This window comes from Apis cerana, linkage group LG4 (assembly GCF_029169275.1).
Source record: "Apis cerana isolate GH-2021 linkage group LG4, AcerK_1.0, whole genome shotgun sequence".
Lineage (NCBI taxonomy): Eukaryota > Metazoa > Arthropoda > Insecta > Hymenoptera > Apidae > Apis > Apis cerana.
This window is the reverse complement of record NC_083855.1, coordinates 8,880,912-8,908,720: the sequence shown is the minus strand read 5'-3', so window position 1 is coordinate 8,908,720 and position 27,809 is coordinate 8,880,912. Positions and strand designations below refer to the sequence as shown.

The following is a 27,809-nucleotide window of genomic DNA, read 5'->3' as shown; positions in this document are numbered from 1 at the left end:
TTTACACATATATTTATTCGAATTTGTCTCTAAGTATATATTCTCGTTACATATTTTAAATGTTCGCACAGATGAATGCACGGATTATTAATATTTCCTTCCCTATGCATATAATTACTCGAAATGTTATGTACGTGATAAATAGACAAACCTATATAATATATCCTCACGAGAGCTGTATTTATGCCAAGCAATGGCAATTACACGTTCGAGATAGTACTGTTGCACAAGAATGAGCTATTGTTCACAAGTCAAGATTTTATATACACGTACAAACTATGCCCGATTCGTTCCTGATATAATCTCGAAACACTTACCGCATACACACAAGTGTTTCCAAGCGATTGCCATCCGATTGCTATTAAATGCCCTAATTTGCAAGAAGGGATTAATGGGAAGCCAACGGGAGATAAATTATTTCTGGTCATATAATTCAATTGATTGCCGTTTAGATTAAACGAGACAACCATTACACGATATTATTAAGGGTAATTCAATATGAAAATATAGAATCGGATAGGAGGACTTGAAACTTTTGTAAAATCGTTTACAAAATGTATACAATTTTTTTTATATCTTCCATTTCAACGATTAATTATATGGACGTTAATTCAAATTTTTTAGAGAATTTCTTATCTTATGACGTCAGTTGCGTTTTCTTCCAAAAAATATAAAAGCTTCGAGTTAAATATCAATCCTCTCGTTTGCAATACGAATGTATATACACTATCAATGTATATTATCGTTTCGGATTTTCTTTCATTTTTTCCCCATTTTAGAATCCCCATTAAAGATTTTTAAATCAAATTTATGTCGAATGTATGAATAATAACGATAAAATCGATCGATATCTCCGATATTCCAAACGTTCGCTTACAAAATTGAAAAGTGGCGGCAAAGTGTCATTATAATAAGAAATAATTTCCATTCAAATGACGCGACGAGTGAAAAGGAAACGAGAGGAAACTGCAGGAACTGTTGACATTCCTCGCTCACCTTCCTCTAGCAATTTCCTAGAAGGCGACAGCAAAGGTCAGAGCGATATGTTATCTCGCGTGGGCGAGATGATTAGACCAAAACGTTTCAGAATTCTCCATCAACATCCTACTCGAATTAGAGTAATTCATCCGAACGATTCTGAAAACATTTAGAAGACAAAACCGTGTTCGAATATCCATTGCAAGAATAAAGATGGACGGCCATCTTCGTGGAACGCAAATTAAGATCGATCTTGAGAAATCGCGCGATCGGGAGAGGAAAGAAATTTTCTCCACTCGATTTTTCAACCGAACGGGTTTATTATCTCGTTATTTGCACTTCGTGCGCGATATCGCGTGGCATGTCCTGTTTTTTCACCACGGATTTTTATGAAAGCAGGGGGCGCGCGTTGGCAAGGAAACTCCACGGGGATGGAGAATGTTCTGTAACTTTTCAGGTTTATTAGTCTCGAGGGCGGTGCTTCTTATTGAAACAAAGTTCTCGCCACCCTGACTAATTGGAAGGATACGTTTCTTTCCTTTTCAAATTGCACGGATTTCTCAGGTTTTCTCCTTCTTTTTTTTCTTCTTTTTTTTTTTTTCTTTTTTCGATACGATAAATATCGCATCGATTTCCAAGTGATCCGATATCTGCGGCGGTATAAATGGTGGAAGAGAATTTTTCTAAGGGAAGGGATTTTTAGATATTTTTACGCTGAAAATTTATATCCCCGGGGTTTTGACTGTGGAAATCTACGTAGAGGCAGGGATCGCCAGGATTTTTATAAAACTCGACGTTCCACGACTGTATTTCAGATTGAAATTGTTTAATATCGTATTAAGATAGCGAGGCAAAGAATTTTATTCGCGCGATAAATATGGATATCGATATCGATTCATAGAAGAAGAGACAAGAAGATCGTATACTCGTGGTAAATGGGAACAAGGGGATTTTGTTCGAAGAAAATCTTTGATATTTTTTTAAATATGATATTGTACAGCTAGCCTTTGGGTTTTAAGGAAAATATAAGGATTCTCTGTATAAATATTCGAAAGATGTCCCATCTTTTCTATAAAATTTAACATTTCAGATATATTTCCAAAATAAATATAAAATTAAAATCCATGTGAAATATTAAATATATTTTTTTTTAATATCAACACTAATTTAAATAACACTTTGAAATAATAATTTCAAAAAATTCACATTATTAGAAATTAGAATATGATGTATATGCTTAAAATATTCATCGATATTCGATCTAATTAACGTAAATTATTTACCCTGACTACTTAAAAAGTAGCTAATCAGTTAGACTTAACTGCTTGAAAAAAAATCAATCATGATTTTTAACATAAATCAAACGAATTTGTTCCAACTCGTATTGTAACTATTAAAAAAAAATTTATTGCCGAGCAAACAAAGTTTATTTTTGTGCCGAAATAACGACCACTCCGACGTGATCGAAAGTCTTTTTTATTAAGCAAATTCGCGAAAACGTTCGAGTTCCATCTTGATTTCCCGAATTTTGGGATCGCTTTTTCGCTTCTCCTCATCGAGTACCAAGTCTACTTTTTACGCTGCAGGTATTATGGTGCAATATCGAGCGCGTTTAAAGCCGACATAACCGAGCAGAAAATTCAGGAATACTCAACTCTTCTCCACTTCACCGATCACCGCAAATTCAAGATTTTCAATTATTCAAGCGTGTACACCCGAATCGTACAATTCTTTCCGATTTTTCAACTTAATAATTCGCTATATTTAAAATAACTCGTAGGAGAAAAATTCTATTCGATTTAAATTTAATTATTAACTCAGTCAAGGAAATTTCGTCAAGGAACAATCAATAAATCTTTTTCTGCAAATTTAGAATTTTAAATTTATTCTTCTGAGATGATTCTTTATAATTTACCCATATTCTACAATGATCGAAAAATTTTTCTCTCGCCAGAACTACTTATCTAATATCTATATACATAAAAAGAAAGTAATTCTCGTAATTGAACGCATTTAAGTCGCAAATTTATTTCTCATTTCCGTATTTTACCAAAAGAATTTGAATGTTGCCTTTCCTCGGTTTTCTTCGGTTACTCCACGCGCGCATCGCGACGAAAAAAAGCTTTTATGAAATCGCGGTTAAATCTCATCATGCCGTGACTTTTCCCCCTCCCTCGAAACAATGTTTCCAGCATCAGCACGACGAGAGGCGCATCAAAGTTGTAGAGGGATGTATCGAGGGAAAAAATCGTGTCGCCCATCCTGAAAATATTAATATTATTCCTCGAGGTTAACCCCCATCCCCTCCATGGTAAAGTTTAAAGTTTTCGCGAGTTTATAAAAGGATACGAATCGCAAAGTTTTTCCCTTTGAAATTGGCAAGATGGAACTTTGCCTGTGAACCGACTAGTAATTCCGGTAAAGGGGATAATGCGTAAAGGTTAAGAATTAAAACAGAGAATTTGAAACTTTAACCTTTATTTCTTATATCTCATCAATTTTGTTTATGCTTTTTAATGCTCGATTTTTTAAAATGACGAGGTATGCTAACGAAATAATTAATAAAATTATGTTCAAATTATTACATTCAAACAAATATTAACAGTCTCGACGATACAATTACTCATCTACTTTCTGAATAATTTTACAGATTAATTTCACAGGCAACGATTCTTACAGCCATCTACAGTCACAATGATCGTATATTATAAATAAAATTTGAAAAAAGAAAGATATTACGAGATGTTTACGATTGTTCGAATATGAAATAAAGATGAAAGAAAATTGCAGCGAATATTTGCAGTAGATATCCAAGTCGAATGTGCACATGCACCCACATATATCTGCGAGTAGACGGAAGCCAATTGACCGTAGTTCGGACAGAGGGTATGAGGAAAACGAGGGAAAGACGTGTAATATGTGGGGCGGTCGATGGAACTGTCTATATCGCATAACCTGTTCGTGAGCCTTGCTGCTTTCAGCTTTCGTGTTTCTGCGTACATTAACGCTCCAACTAGATTAACAAACGGCAAATGTATGCGTGCACACGTTCCCGAGCGAGGGAGGGTAGAACTATGTAAAAGAGATAGGAGCCAGCCGTGGAAAGGAAGTAAGTAGTTACACAGGTTTACACGTACCGAAGTTAAATGATTCCGATGTTGGACCAAACTTGTTGCCAGTTCAACGCTTCCTCTATGGCGTTCTCAAGGATATACACGTTTACGGGTATTTAATAGTCGTGATGACACATTTTCGTGATGTTAACTCGAGAAATTTCTAATTGTTTGATTTATATAATCGCGTATTTATTAAATATCTTTGGTCGAAAATTAAGTAAGCGAGATTGTGAACGGTGAAAAGAGCATTTTTCTTGTTTCCGTACTTGTTCTTGTTTTTTTACTTTGATAAATGTTGTTCTCGACGCAAATTGATAAAACATTGAAAATTAGAACGGCATAAGAAACGCGTTATGGATGCTGGGGTATAAGAGCATAACGGGTACGATATTATGTTACATTGTTCTGGGTTGCATGTTATCATCGATGAAAAAGAACTCCTTTCCGTTATGCTAATGTTGATCATTTTTCTGTCGAAGCTGCATCCAATGGGGGAATTTTTCATTTTGACTTTGGTTGGCGCGAGTTAGTCGACCGCTGCTTTTTAACTTATGTTACATTTTTACTTTTCATTTTAAAAATCGGAAGGAGGGGATAGATCAAGGCGAAAAACTGGAATTAATTTCCCTAATCTCGACACCTTTTTCAATCCTCTTTAAATATTTGTGGTCAGTAGTATTAGCGGAATTTAATCTTTCCACTGTTCGTCACCCGGCTGAAACGAGATCCATCTTCAATTAAACGTTTTAATGTCCTTCAATTATTAAATTACTCGCGGTCACTCTCGTTTCCACCGTTTAACTAAAAATTTACCATTTTTAAAATTCCGAAAATCATTTTATAAAAATTCCAAATTAATTTGCTAGTATCGATATTTCTTAATTCGAATTTTATTTTCAATGATAAAATTTTCTCGATAACAGTCAAAAAAAAAAAAAATCATAATTTCATTCAATTTAAACAGACATGAAACTTGATATTTTTTTTTTCTGAAACAACCGTGTGGATAAAGACAAATTATTGACACAGATTGACAAATTATCGACGGAGAGCCAGGATATTTGCGAAACGACCATAAGTTGTACGTGTGCACAATCTGGTGCACATATACGTATTTTCGGCGGGATGGATACGTGGATACCCGATCGAAAATAGATTAAAAGTGTTACGTGCGTTCACGTGTACGTAGATAATTGATGAAGGAAACGGGTCCGTATCCATACACGATAAGAGAATTGTTGTTTTATCGGGGTCGATGCCGCAAAATCTCGTTAACATCGTTCATTCATTTACCATTCGAAATACGCTTAATTGAAATTACACACGTTTATGAATTAAATTGTTCTTCTTATTTGAAAAAATTACACGCGTTTTAAAAATTTATTATTATCCTCCCGTGAGTTAATTAACACACGGATCTCTTGCCGCGGCTTATCAATGAATATATGGAGGATCTCAGAAGCCAATCAGCGTAGATCACACTCCCTGCGATCTAAACATCTTATGCAAGAATCGCTGTATTATTCAAACTTTTAACGAAGTCGCTAAACCAGGCCAGGTGAAGTACTTAATTACAGCTAACAGTGATTCGTCAACCGAAAGTTCGTTTTCAGGGAATGCGATTTACGCTGATTAATCCCTGCCCTCTTTTCGTAAAATCATCATTATTATACACTGACACGATTTATAAATATAGTATAACAATAACACATACGAATAACTTTTCACAGTATTTTTGGATAAATTTTTAATCGCTCAAAAGACGATAATCGCGCAGATATTGTTGACAAGATGCGTGCAAATATACGAAATACACGCGCAAACAAGAATCGCGTATGCAATTTCACGAGCATAAGTGGAGGAAGATCTCTCTGTACGCGGGAGGCAAATTGGTGCGCGCGCACACACACACACGTACACACGGCCGGATATCTTTGTGGGCATCGTCTTAACCCGCATAAAGCGATATAAAGTGACATGTGTGCAACATGCACCTCTCTAACGATGGACACGTTATCACAGGTGAACGTTCTATGATCGATCCTATCAACTATCAAACTCCATTAACTCGTACGTTCGCGTTGCCATCTGGCCTATGCTACACTTGTGTTCACCAAGTGTCGGTCAACTTTGCTACGTGAACCCGACGTCGTCACAGCAATTAAGACACGTTGCTATATAATCAACGTGATGAAACGCGATGGCCAGCCTTCGGTTGAAAATATGCTCTTTCCCATACCTATCCAGAGTTTGGATAATTCTGGATAATTCAATGTTCTTTTTTATTCTTTCTTTTTTTTAATTATTGAGCTTCTTTAATTGGAGCGTGGAATAACGTTCGAAATATATCGTTTCTAATGTATTGTGTAGTTTAAAGTATATATAACGTTTTAATTTTACTTATATTTCGTTTCTGTGAAATTTCGTAGGGATGTCACGAATAATAAAAAAAATTCGTAAAATTATATAGGGATTATATAATTTTGCAAAAGAAGCAATCGCTCTATTATTTTGTAAATATAAATGAATAAAGAGAAAGAAATTTCAATTTCTTTGTTTAAAATTTATGTAATACATATAAAACGCTTAAAATATTTTCCACGATCTTTCCATTATTTTCTTTATCCCTTTTCCAAGACGGGAGAAAAATAAAATAAAATTTCTTCTGTATATACAAATAGCATTCTCATCGTGTCAATCGTTAAATTTAATAATAAGCAAAAAATAATATTGGCCAGACGACGAAGATGACGAAAATCACGAGAGGATTAATACGGAACGTCGAGGATAAGAGGATTTCCACAATTTTCAATTCGAAACTATTGAAATGATGTCTTGAGAATCGATGTAATTTTTTTTTTTCTTTTTTCATTCGAAGACGCGATGAATATTATCCTTTTGTTCAGAATTCACGGAGCCACGCCCAGAGCAGGAAGTTCTCAGATCGATATCACCTATGTGTACCGTTCATGAGTAGCGTATCCATAATCTTTTTAACAGCTCGTAAAACGTGAAGATTTCATTTGCCGGAAAAATGAATGCTCCACTCGATTCTTTAACAAGCCTTTTAACTCTTTTCCGGCGAATACAGATAAAGTCTCTTCAGTTTAGGACGATACACACGTTGGTATGGCAAAAGGTAACCGTGATGTAAATAGAAAAAAATTTTTCTTTTTCTTTAAATTTTTCACTTGCTGTAAAATAGGTATTTTTATAAAAATAATTATTTAATTCTTTCTAATTAAAAGAGCAATTTCATACTAACATTCGCAAGAATTGGAAAGTATGGATTTATTATAATTTTCATTCACGGAATGAAATAATCATTTAACGCTTAATAGGAGATGGAAAATTCGATTTATGCTCCAATTGTTCTCCGTTTTCCTCCATGTTTTATCTTTAAAATAGCTAACTCGAGATGGATAACCGAATATTATTCGTAAAAAAAAAAAGAAAAAAAAAAAAAGAAAGAAAAAAAATCCGCATCAGACTAATTGATTTGAATATCTGCGTACGTCAGCGCTCGAGGCGAAATATTTATGAACAGACGTTTCGAACGATTTAAATGGTCGATAGACTTTAAAAAGAATTAAAATCGAAGAGTATTCGATAAAACGTTTTCTTCCTTTTTTCTCTTATTTTTCCATCTCGATTCTTTATATACGTATATATACGTATTACAAATTAACGATTAAATTTTAATTCTTAACCAAAGAACGGTTGTTTTCAAGAAATGATTCCAATTACGTACGAGGTAATTTCACAGGAATTTCACACTTTTTATATCCCTTTTAACGAATCGTATGCCAAATTTTTTTCGAAATAAATAAATCGTTCGAAGGAACGCGTTGTTTCGTTACTTAATTTTTGAAAAACGGTCTGCCAGGGTTCAAAAATATTTTGAAAGCAAAAGTTTCATCCTCGAACGAGTTCGTTAGTTCGTTAACACGGTCTATTTTTACGAATCTCTTTTGTACCAAAGGAGAAGTTCAACCAAACTTAATTAGTCTTCTGTATAATGTTAGGGGCGTCAAAGTGGAAATGTGAAACGTCGAGAAGCCTCTCTTTGATGAATGAATGAAAGCCGAGTAAACGTTTTACATATGTATCAAGGGCTAGATTCCTTTATGTCATTCCATTCTATTCTTCTTCCTCTTCTTCTTTTTCTCTCTTTTCCTTTCCTTTTCTTTCTTTGCCTAATGAAACATTATATTTATCTTTCTCCGGTTTATGAACACTCATTCTTTGTTAAATCATCTCAAAGCGACGTTAAATGAAACGAGCGCCGCGTAAATGGTTTTCCAGTAATTTGAAGTGAAATTATGGGAGATAATTGAGGGAATGAACAATGAAATTATCGCGTGAATTTATCTCGGGGAAATGGATGAATTTTGATTGAATTTCTTCAATTCGTTATATTCGAAACTTGTTATAAAAATTGAGGGAAAAGTGCCCTTTCTTTCTTCTATGCTATCCCCAGTGAGGTGGATAATTCGCATCTTTTTCTTTCTTTCTTTTTTTTTTATAAAATTTATCACTTACTTTTTATACGATATTATTTCGTACAATATCAGTCGCAAAGTTCTCGAAAAGATAAAAAAAAATTCCGATTTTCCAAGTTGGAGTCGCAGATTTCAGTGTGCTTCGAAGCGTATACATTCGGGTAATGTTGAGAATTATATTGAAACTGAGAAAAATGGTTGATTCGTTGCAACGAATTTAACTCGTTTAACAAGTTTATCATAAAAAGTTGGGACACGAGAGCATAAATCATTTACTCGATATAAACAGGCCGTGAAGTGGGCAATGTAATATCGAAACTATTTTATAACTTTGTTACAATTTGTTATCCTTCTTGCAAATTGTGCGAAAATGAAGATAAATTTTGGATGAATTTTTATCCCATCTCGCTTGTTATACATTTCCATATATATATATATATGTTGAAAAGAATGAGACGATAAACAGAGCATAAAATTTTAAACCTCTTTCGAATCTGGCGACATTTTGCTTGGTTGAAGCACGTCTACACGCGAACCACGGTGCAAACACTTGAATTAGATTAGTTTGCTTTCGTGGATACATACGTTGATTGTCTGACAGTTTCGAAGACTACGAGATTTAGTGGATGTTCGCAACTCGTCACGTATATATATATATATATAAGCTATCTTTTTGACGAGTATTAAACTGCTTATGTCAGGTGTAACATTTACACAAAGTCAAGAAATTTCATCGAATTACTAAGATTTATTAAGAATTATCGAGCGACATAATTTTAATAAATAATTATTAAAATCGTATCTACGATCTTACGAATTTATTGGAATATTAATTTTTTTTTATAATAATTTTGGGCCACAATAATAGATCGTAGTATAAATATTAATTAAATTAAGGTTAAAGGTTATAATTAGAAGAAATGAAGTTGCGTATTATAAACATTTCGAAACATTCTTTTTTTAAGAGAATTATTCCAGCGTATAAAAGACGGGTGAAAATAAGAGGAGAGGATTTGAAACGGAATTGCAGAGTTACAGAGAAATTTAAAATAAAAATAACGGGAGATTTTAAAGAGAAGGAACAATGCAGAAGCTAGAGGAAAGAAACAAAAATATAGGATAGAAAAGAACGTATAAGAGTATAAACTTATTCGCTTAGAACAAAAGAAATTCTGAATAGCATGATATAAAAGTAGGATAAAATCTATTGATTCGTATAACAACAAAATGTTGCTTTAATTAAACAAATATTAAATATCAAAAATATTTACATAATTAAAATAAAAATATATTTATCGATCATTATACGATAATGATGTTGTATTATTTATTTTTATATTTTATATTTTATTAATGAAAACAATTATTCGAATATATAAACTTTATGAACGAATATGAACTGGCGTACCGATATGATTGCATATGAAAATCGAAAATGGTAAATTAATTTAAAATTTCAGAGAGAGAGAGAAAGAGAAAGAAAGAGAGGAAAGGCAGGGAAGGAGGAGATCACAAATATGTGAATTTTTGTACGATGAGATATGAGATTTTCACGTTTCGTTCAAATATTTTCAAGTAATAAATTTCTACTAAAAAATATAATATATAAAATTATAATAATTATATTATTTATTTTCTCGTTTTCTTAATTTTGAATTATATCCTATTTAAAATAATTGAAATGAATAACGGTAGATTGTAGTCTAAAAGTTTTCCAAATATAGAGAATACATTTTCTCATAAGCGAGGCAAAATATTATTTTTAAACAGAAGAAATTTTACTCACCCTCTTAAACTTAATACGGATGACATTAACGGTATATCCTCGCCATGCTTTCTACACTTTTGACGAGAACTTCTTCTAGCCTGCAATAAAAAAAAAAAAACAAAATTTACTTTACACTATGTAACACCATTTTCATCGCATGATCCGATTTTCTCAAGTACCATATTTTTTTGTAAGCTGTATAATCTTATATATTCTAGAAAAGCAGCCTACAATAATAAAGACTCTTTCTTTACAAAACTTGTAAAACTTCTTCTTCGAATAATTAACATAATTACGAAGAAAATCGATTAAATAAAGAGAACGCTTTACAGAGCAAAAAAAAAAAGTCAAGATAAATTTTAAGTCTTCGTTAATAAAACCTTTATTAATAATAATATTTTTCACAGAGATAAATAAATAATTTACCCTAAAACTCGATTAAAAATCCTATTAAAATTATATAAATCCTATCAAAACTTTAAACCGTTATAACTCTGAAAATAACGATTTTTTATAGATGGACGAAAGATCGTTAGAAACACGGATTCTTTCTCTTTAAAACGCTTTTTGATTTATCTCGATACGACTTCCGGTTCCCGAGATATCGTCGCGTAAATAAAAACGTAATTTTAAATCGTTTATTATATTTCCATCCTTGTTGCATATTCGGACCTCTCGCTCGCACTGACCTATCTCAAACTCCAGACAAGTGACGGACGCGATTCTTAGAAAAACGTGGTGTACGATTTCTAGAAAAACATAATGTGTATTTCCAAGAAAAATGCAGGCCAATAACCCAGCTTAAGCATTATGAAAACTTTTTTCTGAATCTTTATGTCTCTGCAGCCAATCGAGATATCGAGACGATTCGAAAAACGACTTCAATGGCATGATTTTCTCTCTGAGTGGGTTTTGACAAAATTTTTACTTTCTTCTCATGTTTTTTTACGTGAAAAATTAAAGTTTCATTTGTGAGATTCCGTCCTTTTAAAAGTGTATTATTTTAAATAATGTATTTAATTTTAAATATTTAATTGTTAAGCACGTGTAATTTTCTAGTTTTATTTTTGTATTTTTCACGATTAATTGTAAAATATAAATTATTATATATAAATTGTAAATTATAATTGTGTATATGTATATATAAGATACAATGGTCGAGCAATACCAAAGAAATTACATTTGAAACTGAGAGAGAATAAAAGGTAGGAGAGATATAATAGCTATTATAATTTTACTGGTTTTGTTTCAAAGCCACTGCTATTAGTAAGTAAACGATATCGGTTAATAAGATCTTCATAAAAACGATGAAATAAACGGGAATCGAATTTTTCTACCTTGAACTTTTTTTTTTTTTTTCTCAATAGCGCGATGTCTGTGTTGCAGATTGTCCAAGTGGGAACAGAAATTGCTTATTAAAGAGAGAAATTCAATAGACGAAGGAATTAAAAAACGACTACAGCGATCGTTCAATACCATAATGCGAAAATCTATAGAATATAAAACTCGTGAATCTTCCAATTACTCGGAAAAATTGCGTGGAAATATCATTCATAATTATTTAAAATTATTTTTAAATAAATATATTCACAAATACGTGACTATTATTTAATTTATTTAACGAATCTAACAAACTTTTTTATATTTTTGTCAATATTAATTCAAAGATTAATTTTTATCACATCTTTCTTCAATCGTAGTCATCCTATCCCACTTTCCCAACTTTGTTGCAAAGACCTAAACTACCACAGCCTTTGAACTTCCAAGTAAACAAATAGTTACGGAACATGCAAATCGCCAGATTCCATATTCGCCCCTCCCCTCGAAGGGTTTTCACTAATGAATACAAGAAACTTTTCACGCAATTGATAAATTTTTACCAGAGATTAATGATCCTAAATATATATTCAACATATCCCAAAATTCTATTCCTCCATCTTATCGATGAATTTAATTTAATCATGAAGCTATTATTGATTGATCAAACACGAAAGAAGGAACAAGATGCTTAGTCATCGGTCCAAAAATGAATTATTAATCAAATTACATATTCCCTTTACGATTTCTATCAGGGGAGCTTACGTTGTACCGTAAGCTTCGAAAGCTTACGTTCGGAGAATAAATCAGGATAGATATTTTTTCTTAATTTTAAAAGCATTAGTGCAAAGATAGGAGTAAAAGATTTGTATAAAGAAAATCCAAATTCTTAATTGATAAATCATTAATTAAAAACAATCGCATTAAAAAATAAAAAAAAGAGATAAAGATATTTTGATTCTTTTTCCTTTTTTTTTTTATTCATTTTTTTCCATTACATATGGGCGAGAAAGAAAATAGAATTGCAGATTCAGCGATAAATCCTGTTAGCACTCGCGAAAAAAATTCTACTCTATAAAAACATTTAACGCTTTAATAATAATCGAATTATGAAAGTAGGAAAATTACGGGTAAGAAAATTTAAATTATTATTATTATTATTATAAAGTTTGATAATAAATAAAAAAGTAAATGAATATTAAAAGAACGAGTAAACATTAACTAACTTTAGAAATATTACATCTAAAATCGTTAAAGGAAACATAAGTATTCGCAATATGCGATATTGAAGATTCCATTGAAGATATTTCGGTGAAATATTCTAAATACATAGTTAAAGAGAGCAACATGAAACAATCTTATCTACAAAAGTTCATTGAATTTGTTCCAAATTATTTTGCATTTATTACATGTAACGAATATGAAAAATATAATATATAATAATAAGAAAAAAAAAGAAACAAAATTTATCAAATTCACGTTATCCAAATCAGGAAAAAAAAAAGGTTATTCGTCTTAATATTTTATGTATACATGGTTTCCAAAGCACAAGTGGACAGTGTGAATATTCTTTGAAAGAAAGAAGTCGGTCAACAGTGAAATTATTCCGTACATTTCTATCCGAATCCCATCGGATAACCTCGTACAGGGGTACATAAATATTTCTCCTGTAGTTCACGGGGTTAAATTCGAACTTTGGTAGACGAGGGTGTTTCTAATCGATGCGATATTCAAATCGGTATTTTCAACGAATAAAAATAGAATTTCGTAAAGATAACGTTTCGTTTTTATACAAGAATGAATTAATGAAAAATTAAAGAAAATATCTTTTTTAATAAAATAATGAGGAATAAATAATATAATGTGTATTTAATAAGAATTTCTATTGTTAAATAACATTGTAAAATATATACATATAATAGGAAATAATAATCGTAGAAAATGTACGGTTATTACATGAATTTAATTAAATGCTAAAAAGCAGAGGTCGCTGCATTATATTTGACAGAGTCCCAACTCGGTTATGTTGAACATTTATGACACGATTTTGTTACGCATTCACTTCAAAGATCTCTCAGTCAATCTGTAATTATGAGAATAACGTGCAGAATTTAATGACAAGAATATATGAAAACAATTTTGCATAATTCCTTTGTACAAATTGTATTTCAAACAATGTTCAACGAGAATTTCTCTATAACAGGGAGGGCGTATACATGATTTTCATAGCACGAGAGTCATGGAAATTTATCGGTTCGATTAAAAAAAAAAATATATATATATATATATTATCCGTTTTATTGCAAATAATTTTCTCTTACGAGCATCATTTTTTCCCCTCTCGAGTACACGAGTACCATGTAATCCCTTTGTACATTTTATCCAATTTATATTTCATTTCGAACAACCGAGTATGAATCACGTGTCGTATAAAGTCAAAAATCTTGATTACAAAATTTTATCAATTCTAGCTTTGATAATTAAAAAAACATTGACATTTCTTTCTCTTTCGTCGATGATTCGATGCTCTGCCAATTCTTAAACGAATAATTTATTTTATTCCGTTAATAGAAAAATCTTATTACAATTCAGGCGACGACGCGATCACGACGTTGTGCAAAGCGTTTCGTAGCCGGGACATTTTCATATTTCTTTTACCATCCAGAACAGAAGAAAATGTTCAGTAGCTTAACAAGATGAAAATTGTATAATCCCATTTAAAACGGTATCGCAATTGCATTTTTTCTCCGCGCATCGATGCGTCCAACTTGATAAAAACTAAGGCCACGCTAAAATTAGATCTCGTCGGACACGCAATTATCATCTTTTTTAAATTAATTTTTCCCAATTAAATGCAACGCGTGAATTCTTCTACATCTTGCTCTTTCTTTCACTCTTCGATTTTCACGTAAAAGTTTCCTCGATAAATAGTTATCCTCGATAAAAAATATATCAAACGAAATAAATTTACCCGAAATGTAATTTGGCGATCGAAAAATAAGGACGTAATTTCTTTTGATAAGACTTTTTTTAACGTGCAATGAAATTATTGCAAAAGAATTGCGATGCTTTTATCGAATACGTTACTGAATGCTGATTTTCCAACAAACGAAGTATATTTCTTTTTTTTTTATTAAATTCTCTTCTTAAAAATTCAGAAATTCAATCTCGTCATACAACGCAATCAAAGTTAATGATCTATTATGAGATATATGAGATCTTCGAAGAATGGAATTGCGTATAAAAGGTTAAAGCGGACCAATACGCGTTTTAATCTACTTTGTAATTGTATATTAACACTCTCTCACCGTTAACAAGATTGCCTTTTATATTTCCGCTCTTTCCTTGGCCGTTTTCTTTTCTTCCTTTTTTTCGTCAATCTGTGAGGAATATTGAATTAACTATTCTTCCTGCTCCTTTTAATTGTTATTTGCATGGCATTAATAGGACGAAATGCACGCTGTAACTTCGATATATATATATCAAGTGGCGTATTGAAAAGAAAAGATTCGAAAATCGAAATCTACTTTTGCGCAAATTCTATATAAAACTAGGTAGCGTTTCACAAGCGTTAAACGATTCCTTTCGACGAGAAAAATTTCCCGATAAACTTATATACAGAGGATCGTGGTGCACGAGGAGAGTGGCGAACGTCGGAGCACAGTGACGTTTTCCGCCTGGCAAAAGAAAAAGGGACGAAAAGGGGTTGGGGAGGGGGGAAGTGGACGAGTCGGCCGAAAGTTACACCGGTATAAGAAGTGGATCGTGTCTAAACTTGCTCCACGATTTCGTCCGAAAGTTGCGTGTTTTATGTCGCTATAAATATCGTGTACGAAACTGGAGCGCTTTTTAAAAAAAGAAAAATTCTCATCCGTTTCGTCCCCTTAAGAATATCTGAAAAACCTCGAGTTCAATTTATCGCTGGACTTTGTTCAAATTGAATATCCGATAAATGGACGGGAGAACGCTTTGACAAAGTTTAAAGTGGACTTTGGATTTTTATTAAATAATAATAATAATAATAATAAATTCACTGTGGAGGATTTAATTTCGTAATGACTTTCTTCTCGATTAAGGCTAGATTAGAAAAGAAAAAAAGAAAAAATTCTAGTTTCATCGGCGAGTATAACGAAGCGTTCACAACAAGTGGATCAATCTCGTAGGAAGCACTGTTCTGATCCTCGATCTCATCAGTTAATCCTCGATAAATCGAACGATCAGAGAAATGGCAGTTTCGACGAGATTACCCAGTGATACCAATTTCTTCGATAAGATCGTATCCGATATTTATATCATTTTACGGATTCTCATTCGACAGACTCTTATTCAATCTTTGTACCGTTTCCAGCGAGATGAAAAACTAAAAGGGGCATTGTGGAAACTACTGCAACATTGTAATACGTAACTGGGACGTTATTCGATTCTTATATCCTTAATAAAATAAGAAATTGGAAAGAATTCGCGAAATAAATAAATAATAATTTCGAAATTGCAAAGACTTTCTCTCCACATACGTAACATTTTCCAAGATCAAAAGTTACTTATCAATAATACATCATAATATTCCAATCCATCGATCCGCAAACGGATTTCCTCTTTCTTTTTCACATTTCGAGGACATCCCCAGATATCACCATATCTAAACCATCTTCGCAATTTCATTCAAGCTGTTCAAACGGAATTTCAATTTCCTCCCCATATAAATCTTTCTAAATTGCTGCGATTAATTGTTCCGATTTCTGCATTATTCACGACTTCTTCCAGTTACGTGATAGACGTTTCGCCACGCGTGTTGATACACTCCTCAAAGTGGAATTCTCTCCTAAGGGGCAAAAAGTAGACGAAGAAAAGGAAGAAGAAAAAGGAGGAGAAGAAGAAGATTGAGGCGAGCACGCGGTCGAGGAGAGAAGTTGGCGGAGACGAGAGGATGGGGGAGGAAAATGAAAAGGAAAAAAGAGAAAAAAAGCGGGTATTCGCGTGGCAAGACACAGATGCGAGGGAAACTAGTCGGTATTATTTTACTACGTAAACAGGAACGTACGTGACCACGATGTTAACCATCCCATTTCCCTTGCGAAGTATCGGCGGTACGCTATTAATCAATTTCGAGACGGTAATACGATTCCACCACCACCACCACCAACCACCACCATCCCACCACGATGAGGAAAGAAGACGTGGATGCACACGTTCGATCACAGTCTTGGCCATTCGCCAGTCCTCACTTCTTATAGATTTAGATTTCTTTTTCCCTCTCTCTTTCTCTGTCCCTCCCTCTCTTTCTTTGATTAAATCACGCGTTCGAAGAATCTAAGATTTTTCTTTTTAATTATTCTCGATGGATTATTTATATATGGAGTGTACTGTAAGTACGGATTCGTTTGAAATTATCATTTGATTTCTTCTCTGATTAAATTCCACGAATCCATATTATTTTTTCTTTGTATATTTCGTAAAGGCTCCTTCGATTTTTTGCCAAACGTATTAAGTTTGATAAATATCATGGAATTCCTTAATTTATTTTAGGTTTCAACATTTATCGATTTAAGATTCACCTTTGAGAACATATTAAATTCTTGGAGAGTTTATACGAAATAAGATATGATTTTGTTTTGCATTATTTATTGCCTGGTATATGAATCGTACCAAAGATTGATTTATCCTCGATATTGCACTAATAATAAACAGCTTGTGTTTATAATAACACATTAATTATATAAAATTCAGTCACAGAAGATTTCAAATCGAAGTTTATACGGGATATCGCGTGTAACATAACAAAGATTTTTAGGAATTCAGGAAACTAAGCAGAAACATATTTCTTTGGAAGCAAGGGTATAATAAATATAAATAAATATTTCCGGCATAAGGAATTACGAATCCACGAATAAATTATTCGGCAAAAAATAGGAAAAATAGAAGAACTTTGAGGACGATTTTGACAAGAGCCGAGCTTTTGATTTGGCACTCGGCCAAATAGTCATCGTCCTCGCGTTGTTATTTGTTTGGATATCCCCAATCTCCCCTCCCCTCCTCCAGTTTCTCGTTGTATAGAAATTCATTTAATATCCAACAAGGAACGAACACTCGATTGATCTTACGAACTCCTTACGCAATTGGGGAGAAGAATTTCAGGCTTCAGACGAAAAGCGATCGATACGAATACGGCGTTAAGCGACACCACCTCGTGTCTCGATGGCCATGGTAGTTAGTCTCCACGTCGAAAACAATCTTGCGACAGTTGAGACTAATGTTGCGACATCCCATAGTGGAATGGAGTGTGTTGCGACAACTCGCAAGGAACGATCCTCGAACGGCAGTCGTTCGAAATCACTCGGCCGATTACTCAAACAAATAGTCACAAGGTGGCAAACATCGACGTTTACAGTCCATCGTGTCCGAGACTAAACACACACATTCGATCATCCATCCACTCCGGTCTTCACGTCAACCGGTTGCCCGAAATTAATTTGGCGGCCAACTGTTTGGACGTGTACTGTTGGTTCATCTCCGGTGTTTACGCGCCTCTCGCGCCAGTTTAATTTTCGCGCGAGACGATTCTTCTCGCCTCTCCCCCCCTCTCTCTCGAATTCTTTGAAATCGAATCGATACCGAAACGCACTCGTTCACACATTTTCCCGATTCCTCTCGAGAGATCTTCAATCTCTGAAATTATTAATTAATTATTCCTATTAATTTGAACGCGATATTAAATTCTAAAACTATCTAAAATACCAGAAACGATTCATAGGCGGTATTACCGAGTCTATCTTTTCGATATATTTTCAAAATATTCTCTCGCGATACTTTTTTCCAAGGATAATGAGGACGACATTCGAATTCGTCATCGAATCACGATATTTAATCAAAAGGTGCGCCTTTGACCACGGGCATTCACGATTTGCTCGTTACGTAAGCAATCACCGTACCGCTTTGATCTGGCAACAAAATGTGAATCGGTTAATATGCCTCTCTCTCTCTCCCCTCCTCTCTTCCGCAGCCCCCTCTCGTTCCGTAAGAATATTAATACAATCGCGAACAATTTTCCTAAAAGCCTTTACCCGAGTGTTCGCTTTATAACAGTGTAACTTCGTAATAATTAGAGGTAAATTGAGGTCACTGCGCTGTAGTTAATAAGCTGTCTTGCGCGCCAAACTGATGAGTCGGTAAACACTGTGGAATAGTGTATTCTACGAAGCGGGAACATTTTTACGCGTAAATTAATTATGCATTATATCCGGTTACCCACTTGGTCTGCCAACCGGTTACGTTTCATAAACACCGGGTATTTCCGTGGCTGAACATGGCTCGTTTACGTTAATTTCTTATAAATTGAAATTGTGCAATTCGTTTAACTCGAGTCCGTGTAAAATCACATCGAATATAATAATTTTACATTTACGATTTGAATAATTCTTCAATTTCTCGGCAGAGGAAATTTCTTAATCGCTTGCATTAAGTTTGTTTAATCGCGAGTTTGAACGCGATGAGGATGAATTTTTCTTTTTTTGGAGCGTAACTTGTAAAAAAAAAAAAAAAAGAGAAATTCCAAATTATTTAATCCTTTCGCAACTTTTTTATTTTCTTTTCTCCTTTTTTCTTCTTTCTTTCTTTTTCGCATCATTAAATCATACAGGATATGAATAGAAATCAATACTATCGGAGTTAGGATTTTTTGTTTTACTATTATATAGTTTAAAATGAAAATGGCAGAGATTACGAGACGGAAAGAAGCTCGAACGTGCATCTACTATACGTTCCTAATAGCAATCAATCCCTTTCAGTGACATCGCAACACTCGAGAATGTCACGTTCAACCTTCCACCACCTGGATTTTGCATATATCACCCCGATCGAGGTATTCAACAAAATGGACAGGTGTCTGTGCTTGGACATTGCCGATCGACGATTATTTTATTTGAATAAAATCGTGATGAGTTTTATGAACTACGGATATAAAACAATTTTTGTTCCGGGTTGTATACTTAAAAAAAAAAAAAAAAAAAAGAAAAAATTCTAGAAAATTCCCAACTAACGACGTTGATACAAAAACTAGTTTTATACGGTCATTTTATATAAATTTCTGAAAATATTTTCTGAAAATGAAGAAGAGGTAAAATAGAATTTCAGAGAGTGTTGAAATTTTGCTCGTCATTTTAAATATTAAAATTCGGAGAAAAAGATTTGAAAATATAATAATAATAATAATAAGTTAATTAAATTATGAACAATATCCATATTATCATTAATAATAAATTTCATAAACTTTCTTCTTAAAGTTTCGAAAAAATTCCAGTACAAATATTATTTAATACTGGTTATTTGTCCGAATGGAACGCAATTTCGCGTTCATTTCATACGACTTTACCTGAACGAGCTCACGTTGCAGTTCAAGTAATGCATCCCAGATGTGCAAGCTCCTGCATAACAGACCCGTTTATTAATTAAAGCCGACATCAAAGTGGTTTCCATGATCAGCGTACGGATAAATTAATTACTTATTTTCCTTTCTTTACCGTTTATTTCGTGTGTTTTGTTTCTTTTTTCTTTTTTTTTTTTTTTTTCATAATTACTCGTTACATAAGAGATTTATTTTGTACGTTTTCTTATATAATAATATATATTTCTTCGAATCGATATATGTAAATATAATAAATTCAATTCAATTTTTCCAACGAATTCAAAAAATCCGTAGCAAACATTTACTCTTTGTTTATAAATTTAAATCTGGCGTCTTTATTAATTTTAAAACGAATTAGCTACGAATATTTTCATTATTTTCATCATTATAATATTCATAACAGAAAATCTAAATATCTAGAGAATAATTATTAACGGATGATTAAATTTAACAAAAGAACAAATTAAATAAATATTTGTGACATCTTGATCTTTTTATACGTATACCAACGCGTGTGCGGTCAAAGTCGATTTGTTTTATCAGAATTTTCTACTTTGAACTGTACACCCACATATTTCCCTTTTGCATGGACGAGTTTTAAACAAACCGTACGAATTGTAATCCACGTATCCATCAAATTCATTCGAGAGATGATCTCTTTGATGTTTCGTTCTATTCTCGTAATCGAGTCGTAATTGCATTAATTCGAAATCGAAAGGATTTCATTTTATTTCTCTCTCTCTCTCTCTCTCTTTTATATTAATAATAGAAAAAACTTTTTGGATTCGCGACGACTTTTGGACAATTTTAGCAGCGAGCACGAAAGTGATCAAAAGTTTTGAAATTTTAAGAGCTTCTGGCCGCGTTCCGCGAATCAGAGCCTCTCTCAACAATGGGATGTTCTCCGCGCGTAATAGTTTCCACGCTCCTTTTTGTTTTCTTTGCAATACTTGAAATCTTTCAAGGAACAATCGCGGCCTTCTTTTTAGTTCCTCGTCCAATTTCGCAATTCGACTAATAACTCTTCCCCTCGAACAATATCGAGTTTCAGAAACGTATTTTTAATTCAACAGTGTAAAGTAAAATAAAATAGAAGAATGGCTTCTCGCGTTTCTAATTATTTACATTTCGACGAGAGATTATAAATTAGATTACAAATTGCTTCTCAACGAAAAAATGCGTATATTCCGAGCAAATTTCTACGTAATCTCCACTTTCATAAAAATTTAATTTTTTTTTTTTTTTCTTTTTGCAGTCATTGTCGTCCTTTCCACGAATAAATATATTCTTTATGAACGTTCCTCCTGTTGTATACGTTCTTCACAGCGAAATGATAAAACTCAAATTACACGAGCACGTTGATACGACACGCGTACTTAAACGTGCGCTTGTATCGTATCGATTATCCACCTCTCTTGGAAAGGAGACCGTGCTCTGCAATTTTCAACTTTCCTTTTGTCAAAATCTACAACTAATCTCCAACGATAACAAAAAGATAAAGTCGTACGCGTTGTAAAATTATGCGAAAATTAACGAAAATGATGCGTATTTATAAGTGATTGTTCGATGCAATGGTTGAGTCGATGAAGAGCTGTAGTTGACAGTGCTTTAAAAACAGCCGGAGGTTAACGTTGCAGAGATCGATAACAGGAACACGTGTACCACGAGATTACATGATATTCGTACATTTTTGAATGAATATTTTGGAATAAAAGTGTGGCAATCGTAATAACACCAAGTATATGAATATTGTTTCTATTAAAATTAAAATAACGAAGTATGAATTTATTTTTATACGTGTAAAAAAAATAAATTTTAATCTCCTTGTTTCATCAATGATTAAAATTTTAACGATAAAAATATTTGTTCCCTTTTTTTCTTTCTTCCTTTTTCTTTTTTCAATTTTAATTTTGGTATACAGAACTCTTTGTGAATTCAATCTTCATTTATTTGACTTATCGATAATTAAGATATCAAAATGTGGTATATAAAAAATAAATTCATATATTATTAATGATTGACTACGATATAAAAGTTTGTCTCTTTTGATTTAATTTTAGCCATCCTTTTTTTTTTCTTTTTACGTTTAATCCCATTTAGTTTGGACAACAAACTCGTTCCAAAAAAGTACCTCAGGCAAAAAAGGAGCCGATCACTCGTATTATGTTTACAGAGGCAAGGTGAGATGATATGATCGATGATAAAAGAAGATTGAAGATGGACGAAACAGGTATGCTTTTACATTTCGTACTTTGTTATTTCTCTTTCCCATATCTGTAAACTACATTATCCCCATGGGAGGTGCACCCTTCACAATCAGTTTCGGTATGTTCAGGGCTAAATTGTATCGACAATCTCCCCCTCTTTTTTTCTCGTGACCTCCTCTTTCTAAAGATGGATATAAATCGTGAGAAAAGTTTGAGGTTTGCTCGAACAACGAAATAAAAAGAAAAGAAAAAAATTTTCACGTTCAGTCGCTCTTATGACGAAATCAACACAACTTTTCAATTTTCAATCGAACAAAATTTAATCATTTTAATATTTAGAAGATTACTTATGGTTTGATTATTAGTTATAATTGTTCGTATTGTTTATGAATTGTACGACATAAATAATTTTAATGAGATATTTAAAACTTTTTACGTATAATTATTATTATTATATCAATCGAAATATATATATTTTAAAGAAAAATTGATATATCGATTCTTTTATAAATTATATATATATATATATGTACTTGTACAATATACGATATTATATGAATATTTATTCTTGTATATTTGGTATTAAATGCAGAAATGAAATACGAGAACGCTATTGAAATAAATTTCAATAGGGAAATATTTGTTTCTCTGACTATATATATTTATAATAAATTCATTGCACTAATGAAAGCACAAACGTGATGAAAAGGAAGCAAAACATTTCGAATAAGAAACGAACGATCCTGATTCTATTATTTCGTCATTTTCCTCTATAAAAAGAAAAAACAATTTCATCACAATTTCGCATCACAACCACTCTTTAATTCTTCGTCTTCTTTCCGTCTCAAAATTATATTCAATGTCGAAAAAATTCATTCCAAGCTATATATAAGTTCAACCTCTTCTCTGTCAAACGATCGTGTCATAATCATCCCCTCAATTCTTCGCATTTTCCATCAAAATTACGCTCAACAAACTTTTAAATAATAAAACCAAACGATCTATTATTTCATATAGCACTATCCTCAAACATCAACCATCTAAACGAAATAAGCACGTTATCCCAAGCAATTCGTCTCCAATTTTCCCCCGAACATTTTCCGTCGAAATTAAACCAACATCTCTCGTCCAGCCTCGAATCGAATCATCCATATCCTCCAATTTATCGTCACCCCTTGTTCTCATTAAGCCTGCCAACGACGCTGTGCAACATGGCTGTATAACTCTTTTTTAATTGCTTACACGAAACGTAGAGAGTGAAATTCCGTTTAAAAAATGAGTTTATACTCGCATTCCGCGTACGCCAAGACCTGAATTCTTTGATAATGGAGAGGATGACCCAGAAAATACGCGCCATATGTACACACACACACACACACACACACACATATATATATACATCTTTCTCTTCTTCACGCGCACAAACGCAACTACGTGAAACGCAATTGCATCGAGATACATACGTCCCACGCGTGCATAACGGTACGCCCAAAAGGATACCGATTCACGCTTTGTAACGTTACCCTCGATACTTATAAACCTGGCGCGGATCCGATGGAACGATTTACCATGGACAATGGTTCACTCACGGCGGAATCGCATTCGATCCGTGTCGGTAATGCAGTGTGCGTGAGACGGGTCGAGCGCGTGTCGAATAGGTCAGAGAGAGATGGAACGTGAGCGAGGGAGGGAGATGGTACGAGTGGAAATTGTCGTCGATAGTCAGACGGTATAAAAGGGAGAAAGAGAGAGAGAGAAAGAGAGCGTAAAAGCGAACGAGTGCGGCGTACTAAAGGCAAATTGACTGTCGATTAATAAGGAAAATAAGGACGCGTATCAACGAAGCGGTGTTAATGATGAATTTGTTGTACGAGTATCCGTTATTTTGTTGTTTTCTGTTGCGTTTAATTGCTTGGAAACTGGATTGAAGGAGGAGTTGAATCGAGAGATACTTGTTGATTTATTTCTATCGTATGACGCGTAAAGGATCTTTTTGTTGCAAAAACCTTTTGATCGTAAAATTGTAAAATTTGAAAAGTGGAGTTTGATTGTTCGTGCGATTTCTTTTATCTTTTATTTATTTATTTATTTTTTTTTTTTTTGATGGTAATTCGAAATTGAACGTTGCGGAGATCTGAAGTGGAATTTTTAAAGTTAGGGAAGTAACTCTTGTCGGGAAACGTAAAATTAGATTAATTTTTCCGAAGAATAATATATGTCTCGATAATGTAAAATATTTTTCTATACACATTTTTGATATATAAACGATTCGAAATTTTTAATATATATAAATTTGAATTTTCACCTGCGAGAAATAGCGCGAATTTGCGACGAATAAGACGACGATACTCGAGCAATTTTCATAAACACTCGAGCCCGCTGTTTCGTTTAAAGAGGCGGTTGTTGGAACAATTAGAAAAAGGGAGCTAGGAAGAAGCAGTTTGTCGTGTAACCTCGATATTTCTAAGAGGGGGGGGAGGACGGCAAAGGGAAGTTAAAAAAGCGTTCACCTCTTTTGTCGAGGCTATCACCGAATGCGAACGTGTTTTCACAAAGAGACGAAAGTTAGTAGTCTCTCTGGTATATAATGCAAAGGCAGACAATTGAAAACTTCCTTTCCTCCTGTTACGATATGCGGCCATGTTTCCTACGCTTATTGTTCTGCGCATCGTAAATTTCGATTGAATCGACTGATCAATAGGCAGCTTCGCGTTTAAAGCGATTTATATACCCTCTTACAATTAGTCCATCGTTTTATCGAGTTTGTTTTCCCCTGTACATAAAATACTTAGTTTTATACTTCTTTTCGAACCTCTCGAAGTTGCTTATCGATATTACAGAAAATTTGCTTTATTTCTCTCTTTTTACTACTCTTGTTTTGATAAATAAAATTTATCAACGACTACTATTGACCGGCCGCATTTTAATAAGAGGATAAAGAATACAATAATGCACGATAATACGTAATTTCAATCACGCAGTTTCGATTTAATATCTTCAATTAATACCAACCGTAATTATGACTGTAATATTCAATCTATTCTTCATTGAAATTAATGCTAATTGAAAACTGCATGGCGATTGGTGATCGAATTACCATGGTAATTTATATCATTGATTTTATCGAAGTGTATCGTTACTATCGATATTTCGCAACTACGATATGCGTGCGAGAAAAAGAGAGAGAGAGAGAGAGAGAGAGAGAGAAAAAAGGTCAAAGTCGTAAAAAATTAAAAAAAAAAAAAAAATACATGGACCTATCGAAACGCGATCGTTTGTACAGAGGACAAAGATAAATGTTCGATGCAGAGGGAATTCGAAAGAGGTTTCTCGAGAAAAAGTCGGGTAGGCTCGTGGAAGAAAAATAAGGAGAAATATCAAGCACGAAAGAATGTTCGATGGCGTGGTTTTTTACGCTCTCTTTCGTGACGGAGAATGACTATCTCTTCGAGTCCCAGTAGGGCAGACCTGATTGCCTTTCTTCTTTTACACTTGCAATTCCGTGGTAACAAGTTGGAAAACTAGCACCTCGAAAACTCTGTATTATTATAGACCGACCGTTTTATTTTGATTTCTTTTTTCTTTCTTTTCTTTTTTTTTTTTTAAATTTTTCACGTTTTTATCGAAGTAAACGTATACGTGTCATAAATAATTTTGTAATCGTTGAATCTAACGTTTCTATTTTTATCATCCAATTATACATATTTCTAAAAATAATTGGTAAAAGGATTTTCGTGTATTCCACGATCGAGATAAATTGATCGAAAAATGAAATTTGTACCGAAATAGAATCCAAATAGAATCATTAAATGTTATTACGGGCAATTAAATATTCATGAATTCGTTAAATATTCCATATGGAAATATTATGACGTAAATATTTTACAATCTCTGTAAATGTTAAATAAAATTACGTGTAATTTATCAATTTTGCAGAAATTATCTAATAAAGGGAATAACTACTTAATATGTTGTAATTATAAATATTTATACTTATAAATATATTTACGTGCAAGCCAAGGAAGAAAAGTTAGAACTTAAAGAGAGAAGTATGTACCAAACTTTCTTCTTAAACTATTAATCGATATATATATATATATATATCACTATCGATTTTCTTGTTTACAGGAAGAAGTGATTACTGCTGTTCCTTTCATCCTTCCTCCATTTTCTCGATATCTAGTAAGAACTAAATGGAAGAATCTCGTGATTGACACACGGTAAATGCGATTTTTGTCGGGAGAGGGTCGAAACTACGAGGAACTGTTCTTAAAGAATAAAGTTCCAAATGAAAAGAATGGCCGACTAAACAGAATGTTTCCAAACCACCACATTCTTAGACACTGATTCATTCGCTCCCTAACATTGGATACAGCTTAAATTCCTGTACTATTAAATTCTAAATTCTTCTGTGCTATTAAAAAAAAAAAAAAAAAAAAAGAAAATATTTTATCAAATCGAATTAAAATTTCTTTTCTCGTGAAATTTCCTTCGATTAAAATCTTCGAGAAGAGAAGACGACGGAAAATTGCAAAAGTGAAAGTTTCACGAAGACAGAAAATAAGGCCCGTTCGATAAACTTCGATGACACGCGAGAACCTCTAAAGCATTAACCATATTTAGACACGGGCTGATGAAGGACTACGCGTCATGACCATTTTTGGCAACGATAAAGGAAAGAAGAGAGAAGAAAGAAAGAAAGGAGAGGCATATTCTCGTCTTGAATTATTATAACATGTTATATTTGCACGCGTTGTTTCTACGATATTGACATTTTTCTCTATATGTAGATAGTCGAAAGTACGATTCAATGTTTCCTTTCGATTGTTATAATAGAAAACTGTTATCCCACACCACTCGAAAAAGTATATTTGCGTTCCATTACAAGGGATATTGATTCGACGAGATATATATTTTATATGGATTTTTAAGAAGAAAATAGATATTTTTTTTTTCTTTTCCTTTTTTTATCCTACTACACTTTCAAAAAATTGTATCAACCTCATTTTATATAAGCGTAATTTACTTTCATTTTAAATGCAGTAAATGTCCAGTAACTTGTGGATGGCAATATTCGCGTATAATAGCCTTTCAACCCCGATACCACTTACACATACCACTTTACTGTCGTTCGATAATTCTATTCACTGGCATAAAAGCGTACCGTGGAGTTATCAATGAATTATCGTTCACAGTACACCGTTTCCTTCGCCCCCCCTCTCGAACCTCCCCCTTTTCCCTCATCAAAATTTTGCAACGTTATTCGAAAAAATTTGCGAAGAAAATCGATCGAACCTTCCTTCCTTTTTCAATTCAACCCAGTTCGGATGGGACGGATTCCGGTTGAAACGATTATTTTAAATTTGTTTCAATTTCATTCTGTCGAGAATTAAAGTTTTCTTCTGCAGGTATAAAATAACTTTATGAATGAATTCCGCCGCGGAATTATTGTGATCTTCCTTTATTCAATTGGATGCTCGTGAAACGAAGAAAAATCGTTTCTTTCTGTGAAATTTCCTC

General features: G+C 33.2%; 1 protein-coding gene across 8 annotated transcripts in view; it reads right to left on the bottom strand.

The window, feature by feature from the left end:
- LOC107999048 (1-phosphatidylinositol 4,5-bisphosphate phosphodiesterase epsilon-1) overlaps positions 1–27,809 on the bottom strand; it is a 104,793-nt gene that overhangs the window by 44,511 nt on the left and 32,473 nt on the right. For 6 of the 8 annotated variants that reach the window (XM_017058691.3, XM_062073979.1, XM_017058689.3 and 3 more), the window contains one exon: positions 10,383–10,462. The exons of the other annotated variants lie outside the window; for them this stretch is intronic. The gene's annotated coding sequence lies outside the window, so the exon portion shown is untranslated. The remainder of the gene's footprint in view (positions 1–10,382; positions 10,463–27,809) is intronic. 8 annotated transcript variants of the gene reach the window in all.